The sequence below is a fragment of the Etheostoma spectabile genome, unplaced genomic scaffold (assembly GCF_008692095.1).
Source record: "Etheostoma spectabile isolate EspeVRDwgs_2016 unplaced genomic scaffold, UIUC_Espe_1.0 scaffold337, whole genome shotgun sequence".
NCBI lineage: Eukaryota > Metazoa > Chordata > Actinopteri > Perciformes > Percidae > Etheostoma > Etheostoma spectabile.
In genome coordinates, this window is record NW_022605587.1 from 405,489 (window position 1) to 412,748 (window position 7,260).

The 7,260-nt window shown below is 38.5% G+C and overlaps 1 long non-coding RNA gene across 1 annotated transcript in view; it reads left to right on the plus strand.

The window, feature by feature from the left end:
- LOC116686234 (uncharacterized) overlaps positions 1–7,260 on the plus strand; it is a 24,495-nt gene that overhangs the window by 9,791 nt on the left and 7,444 nt on the right. Inside the window, exon 2 of the long non-coding RNA XR_004331196.1 lies at positions 4,366–4,380. This is a non-coding gene — a long non-coding RNA (uncharacterized LOC116686234). The remainder of the gene's footprint in view (positions 1–4,365; positions 4,381–7,260) is intronic.

The following is a 7,260-nucleotide window of genomic DNA, read 5'->3' on the forward strand; positions in this document are numbered from 1 at the left end:
AGAAGCAGGAGCAAGCAGCAAAGCGTCTGCACTGTAAGAAGCAGGAAGCAGGAGCACAATTGTGGGGGACAGATCAGAGGGAGAAGACAGGGACAGATGTGTGGGAGAAGACAGGGACATATCAGAGGGAGAAGACGGTGACATATCCGAGGGAGAAGACGGGGACACATTAGAGGGAAAAGACAGGGACAGATCCGTGAAAGAAGACGGGGACATATCAAAGGGAGAAGACAGGGACTGATCAGAGGGAAAAGACGACGGGAACACATCAGACGGAGAAGCCTTGGACAGATTCAGAGGGGAAAGACGGGGACATATCTAGGGAAAAAACCGGGACAGATCAGAGGGAAAAGATGGTACAGATCAGAGTGACAAGACGGGGACAATCCGTGGGAGAAGCAGACAGATTCCGTCGAGAAAGACGACAGATCCAGATACCACACCCAAAATCACAGAACATATCCCTTTTATATGCGTCTTTATTTTCTTGTTTGGAGAACAGAAGAAACTCAGTTTGTTTTTTATTTTTTCTTGTTTGGGCGTCCGTGTTTAAAACCCTAGCCCCTTGTTTTAAGTTTTGTTGCCTGAATTTTTTCTTTTTTGCAAAGAGTGTACAACCACTTCCCTTCCCTAATGAAACGTTTGAACTAGCTGAGGTTTTATTCATATGTGGTGTTGCATTGCGTGTGCGTGTGTGGTGTGTGAAAAAACAATGATTGCTTTTTGAAATTAGTTTTATCCACAAATTAATTTTAGTCTTCAAGCCTCTGTACCCTCATAGTATGTAAGTCAAATATTCCATAAAAAGTCCTAGGATAACGTGTCGAAAACTTCATAAAAGTCATATTAGTAGGTCACAAATTCCATCAAAGGCATAGTTAAATATTACCAAATATTCCCAAAAAAAAGGCATAGTATCAACACGTCAAAAATTTTTCCATAAATTTTACTAAAAGTCAGATTTTAGTAATAACACAAAATCAGAAAAGTCATAGTAAAGTATCAAATCTTTTAATAAAAAAAACACAAAAAAAAAGTCATAGTTTTTTAGTTGACAAAAACAAAAAATCAATGAAGTAATAGTATAGGTATCTCAAAAAGTCCATAAAAGTCCCATAGGATAGTTGTTCCGACAAAAACATAAAAAGCATAGTAATATATGTCCCCGATATATTCCTTAAAACGATTGTATTGTATTATGTCGTTAACAAGTCCCCTATGTTAGTTCTTGTTGTAAAGCCAACAAGGTCTGCCTCTGTGAAGCATTCGGGCATTGAATCCGCTACCTCCCACATGCTAGCAAAGCGTTTCTTATAAAGTCACAGTATAGTTGACCAAAATTTCCATATAATGTCTAAAAATATTTTAAGAGTAAAGGTTCAACAAATCATAAAAGTCATAGTAATAGTAAAATGAACCACAAAATTCATAACATGGGTCCCATAAAAGGCATAGTAATAATTTTGAAAAATTCCATTCAAAAGTATAGTTAATAAGGGTTGAAAAGTCAATGAAGTTTTTTCATCTATCTATGTCACAATATTTTATAAAAGGTCCATAGTAATAGTCTAAAAAAATCATAAAACGTATAGTATCATATGTCAAAATATTTCCCCTAAATTCATAAAGTCTACTATGTCATGTCCAAAAATTAAAAAAGTCATAGTAATAAGGTTCAAAATTCATAAAAAGTCATAGTTATAAGTATTTCCAAATAATTCCTAAAAAGTCCGTAGTATAGTCATGTCCTTACCATACCCAAATTTATAGTTTTTTTCTTTGTTGTAAACAAGAAAGCATTTAAAGTTCCTCTTGAGAATGCCCGGGCCTTGGAAGCCCACTACTCCGCATGCTAAGCCCCAAGCGCTCACCATTTGAGACTAATTCCCCTTTTCATAAAAGTATTAAAAAGTCCATAGTATAGTAATTTCCCAAAAAATTCAGAAAAGTCATAACTATAGTATGTTAAAATATTAATAAAAGTCCTAGTATAGTATGACACAAAGTCATGAACGTCCAAGTTAGTAAGGTCCAAATATTCATAAACTCAATAGTTTTTAGTACAATGTCCAAAAAATTCATAAATTTTTCATAGTGTAAACATGGACCAAAATATTCAAAAAAGTCACGTAATACTCTTACAAATTCTCACAAACAAAGTCCTAGCTCATCACCTGGCCACCTATTCATAAGTTCCCTAGTTATAGTATAACCAAATTTCAAAAATGTCCATAAAAGTCAGTATTCGTAGGTTCCACATCATAAAGAGTTCGTAGTATAACCATGTCAAAATTCAATAAAGTCATAGTTTGTGGTGACACAATGCATAAAAAAGGTCAATAAATTCATATTTAGTTGTTGACAAAAAAAATCCTAAAAAGTGCATAGTAAGTATGTCGAAATATTTAACAAAAAGTCCATAGTTTAGTATGACTAAAATCTGAAAGCATAGTCTAGTATCTCAAAAAAAGTCATAACAAAGAATAGGATAGTATGTTTGAAAACCCTAAAAGTCCCACAGTAATCGTATGTTCCTAAATATTCCCTAAAAAGTCGTAGTGTAACGTAATGTCGAAGACGTCCACCTTTGTTTGTAGTACCTAGTAGTCCCACTTAGGTATAATTTTCCGTAAAAATTTCATGAAAGTCAAAAAGTCATACGTATGTATGTCCGAAAAATTCTAAAAGTCCCTACTAATAGTACGTCGAAATTATTTATAAAAAAGTTATAAAGTATAGTCAAATGAACAAAAAAATCAGAAAGTCATAATATAATATGCAAAATATTCATGAAAACTTCATAAAAGGTCATGTAAATATGTATTACAAAATAGTTCATCATACATAGTCATAACAAGTCAGAGTAATAATGTCCTAAATATTTCTAAAAAGTCGTAGTGTAACTACCGTTGTAAAAAATTCCAGATGTTAATAGTTTGTGTTTTGTAAACAGAAGATCAAATGTCCTCTGGAGATGCTGCATTGACCCCCCCTACCTCTCCACATGCTTAAGCCAAGCACTCTACCAATTTTGATCATTCAATTCCTTCCCCCCTTTTCAAAGACTCATAGTATGTTCGCAGAATTCATAGTAGCGTAACAAATGATCAAAACCGTCATAAAAGTATGTTAAAACTAAAGATTCCCTCCTTGGATGAGAGACAAAACATCTGTGGGAGGACCTTTAACCAGTCCAGTGTGCCCTTGGCCTAGTTGTGGACTTTTTTGGGGTATAGCCATGGATCCAGGAACCAAACGGCAAAAATATTTGCCACTTTTAGACCTGAAGACAGTTTATCAGTTTGTTGGTTCCCCTGGTAAGTGTCTTTGTGGCCTCAGTTGACTTTTTGAAGATATTGCACAATTTTGAACCCAATAGTAGTCCTATTTCCCATCTGGCAGGGGCTTTTCTGGATTCAGGTGGACAGTGGTGGGACGAACCATTGGTGGAAATCTTAATTCCACACCAATGTTTTGGCCTGTATTTGCACCTTGCCCTTCACATCCCACGCAATAATCTTGCCATTGTCCAAGCACATTGCCACCTGGTGACTTTCTTCCATGTCTCCATGTCCCTCCCATATATTTGGGGCTACAGATAAGAAACCTTCCCCCCTTGTTAACTTGACCTGGAATGTCAGAGAACTATAGCTGACATGTTTAATTCCTTCTATTATAAATTTTTGAGACCTGTCCCACTGAATTCAGTTGGGAATTCATCAGGGATGCCGGCGGTCCCAGGTGCTGCGTTCAAGTTTGCAGTCCTTCCACTGGAGGCGGGGTTCAATCCTACTTCTGCCAACCGTTTTTGCATTTGGAAATAAATGTCTGAAGATTTTGATTATCGGGAATAAGTACTTAGCAAGTTTCTTTGTATTTAAGAGGAAATAACGGTGCGCCAAGATGCACATTTCAAGTAAAGTGTTTTTGGTGAGATCTTTTATTGTCCAACAGATGTAAAGGTACCATGTGTTTTGTTTGTAAAACCAGTAGACATATCTCTACTGCCTGTATTCATGTCCTGTGGCAAGTGCCCTTTACAACTGTTTTTCTTGACTTGCTTTTTTCCCACATTCCCTCTGAAATGCTTAGCTAACCCTAAAGACCTGTTTGCTTTGTCATCTTTGTGTTTGTGATTGTGGTGGGTCCTTCACTATCACACATTGGGATCTTAGGGAAAAAGGGAAAACTGCCCCAAATAGCAAACGGGACCCCTTGAACCCAATGGTTAATAAAGATAGGGCCCATTTAGTTAATGTAGTGTACAGCGTCTAAGGACGCATCTGTGATGACTCGAAGGAATCCACGATACAACGAAAAGATACATGACACAGGTACTGTGCACACTAACACTTGCATCACCAGTGTAGAATCACACATGTTAAGCTGATAGCCTACAGCCACTCAGAGTGGATATAAAGATTGAATCAATATTTTCAACTGACTTTTCCTCCAGCATCGGATCTCATAGTAAGCGTGATAGCACTGCGTTATAACTGTAAAAAGTCACTTGCCCTTACTTGCGAATTGTTCCAGTCCGACATGGAGTGTGTGGGGTTTAGGTGGAATGTGTATGGGAGAGCCAGTAGGCTTCCGACTACTCCTAGAAGACAAGTTCGCTGGTCGTATGGATCCGGGTAAAAGTATTCAAGGTTCCGTCGCGTCATTTTCCATTGTGTGGTTACTTTGCTTTATTGTCAGAAAGTACCCAGAAAGGGTTACCTGCCCAACCTGATTTTAATAAAATATTTAGACTCTGTTATGGTTACAAATAAGGGACATATCAATCAATCAAGCCCTGTCGCCACAAGGATCCACAGACACAGGCAGTACACTATGATTTTACACTTTTCCCGATGGTCCCTGGTAACTACTAAGACCAATTGAAAAGTTTAATAACCCTTTGTGCAACACAGTGTAGCGCTGCTGGGTTCCCCGTTTGTTTTTTTGGCCGAGTGGGTTAAGGCGATGGAACTCAAATCCATTGGGGTCGCCCCGTGCAGGTTCAAATCCTGCGTGACAATGAAAAGCCATCTTTAACGCGTGGTAGAAAACCAACACATATCCATTATACCAAATTCAGATGTACTTCCATTACTAATATTGTGCATCTCCATTGGTAGGACTCCACCAGCCCTCCACCAAGTATTCTTTAGCATTTTTATTTATCAGTCTTGTGGTTTACAAGATTACAGTAAACGTTTTTATTGTCCAGCAAGAAAGGCAACAGATATGTTCCTTTTTTGACTATGATTATCATGGCAGTGCCAGCAGTTTGGCCCAGGTTTTGATTTCCAGCACTGCCGTTGCATTTACAGGTTTTTTTGAAGCTATATACACATGACCGTTACTTGTTTTACCCAGGTTTTCTTTCTTTTTAATTCAATGATAATTTTATCATTTCCTTCCGGGAGTCCTCTCAAAAAGGCTTATAAAGATAAGTCCATCTCGAAAAAGTCAAAACACTGAATATCTTCCTGGTTGTAGTTTTGCAGTGGTAGAGGGCCTGCTTTACATGTCTGAGGACGGCCATCTTCCCAGAGGTATTATTGGTACGCGTCCTTTAAAGAGCTGCCAGAAGATATTACCTCCGTGGAAATCTGACCTGTTAGGTATTATAGAACGTAGTAGGTAGACTAAGACCTCCTGTGGTAATCTGACTTGTAGGTTTCTAGAACGTAGTGGTAGACTAGCCTTCCTGTGACACAAACTAAGTGGGTAGGCTCTCTTCTTGGTATACCTCAGACTATCCGACAGAAGAACAGCCTTAAATTACATGTATTTTTAACAGTCCTCTTTTTACTGTCTTTATGTACAGTATGTATTAATATTTCCCTTTGTATTGTACTCTATTTTTTTTATGGTGTTACTGCAGGTACCTGTAACTGTAATCTTGTGTTTTATGTTTCCCTAATGTTTTCCTTTTTTTTGTTTTTAACTGTCCTATTCATGTGTTTTTCGGTTTTTTACTGCTTATGATTTTTACTGTTTTTGTACCTTTTGTTTTATCTGTTTTTTAACTGATTTTTGTGTAAAGCACTTGAATTGGTCCCTGTTGCTGAAAGGTGCTATACAAATAAAGCCTGCCTTTCCTTGGCCTATGAGTAAGTTTTACTCTTCAGACAGGTGGAGACATCACTTAAGAACACTGCCGCAACAGAGGCTTTGTTAACATATCAACAGACTGGATTATGGCCTTATTGCTTGATCCAAGCATAGGAATTTTGCAGAGGTTGGTTCGATCCTTCACCCTGGGTTCTGGGCCCAGCACGCCCCCGCTGCGCCACCTGCTGAAAATCACCCCAGATGGGACCTCCTAACCCACAATTCCTGGCTTGGATGCAGGGCTTCTCCCCATTAATCCACAGGACATTACCTTCCCAAACTCCCATTCAGAAGAAATCACATATACAGTTTCTGGAGACATAATGGAAACCCAGTAAACCTAGACCTCGATTTTTGAAGTGCTTCCCTCTAGGCTTCAGAGATATTGCCATTTCACAGAATTGGGTTGACAGACATGAGGAGACAGTCCCCTTTGAACATTGACCTTTTGAACCTCCAAATTCTCATCAATTGGATTTTGCGCAGTTCATGTGAAATGTTGTTTGCAAACTTTGAAGAAAACCCAACAGGGCCCGTTTTGTGATATGTGTTGCGGTTATCGTTGTTTTCTGATATCACAATACCTTCCCGAAGTTGAATAGCTATTGCTACCCGGTAATACTTAGAACGATCTCTCGTTGGCACTGTAGACGGACAATTGTTAGAAAATGAAGTTACTTGACACATTTTAACGTTTTACATCTCCCTCCTAAACACCATATGCCCCTTTTCAAGCTTCGTTTGGCACGCCAACCAACCCCTACAGTAGGTAAATCACTGGCTACCTATGCTGAGTACCTCATAACATTTTTCCGTTCAGGGGTTTTAATAGTTTTGGGTCAAATGACAGGCTTCTTAGCTGTTCTGAACAATGTTCTTGTCATTTTCTGAACGCATGCACTCTGTAGTGTTTTCTTATTGGTTTGTGCAATCTGGGGATGCCCCCTAGAGGTCCCCTCTCATCCCCAGAACCTCTCCCGCTCATCTTTGTTAGTTTTAACACTGTTCCATCATAAATCACTGACACCATACCTCACACGCATCCATGCATACAACCTTGCATACATGTATCCAACCTTTGCACACAAGTCTTTTTGTCTCCCCCTTTTCATGGGGGTCATTACAAAGCCTATCTAGGGTCCCCCAATTTAGAAG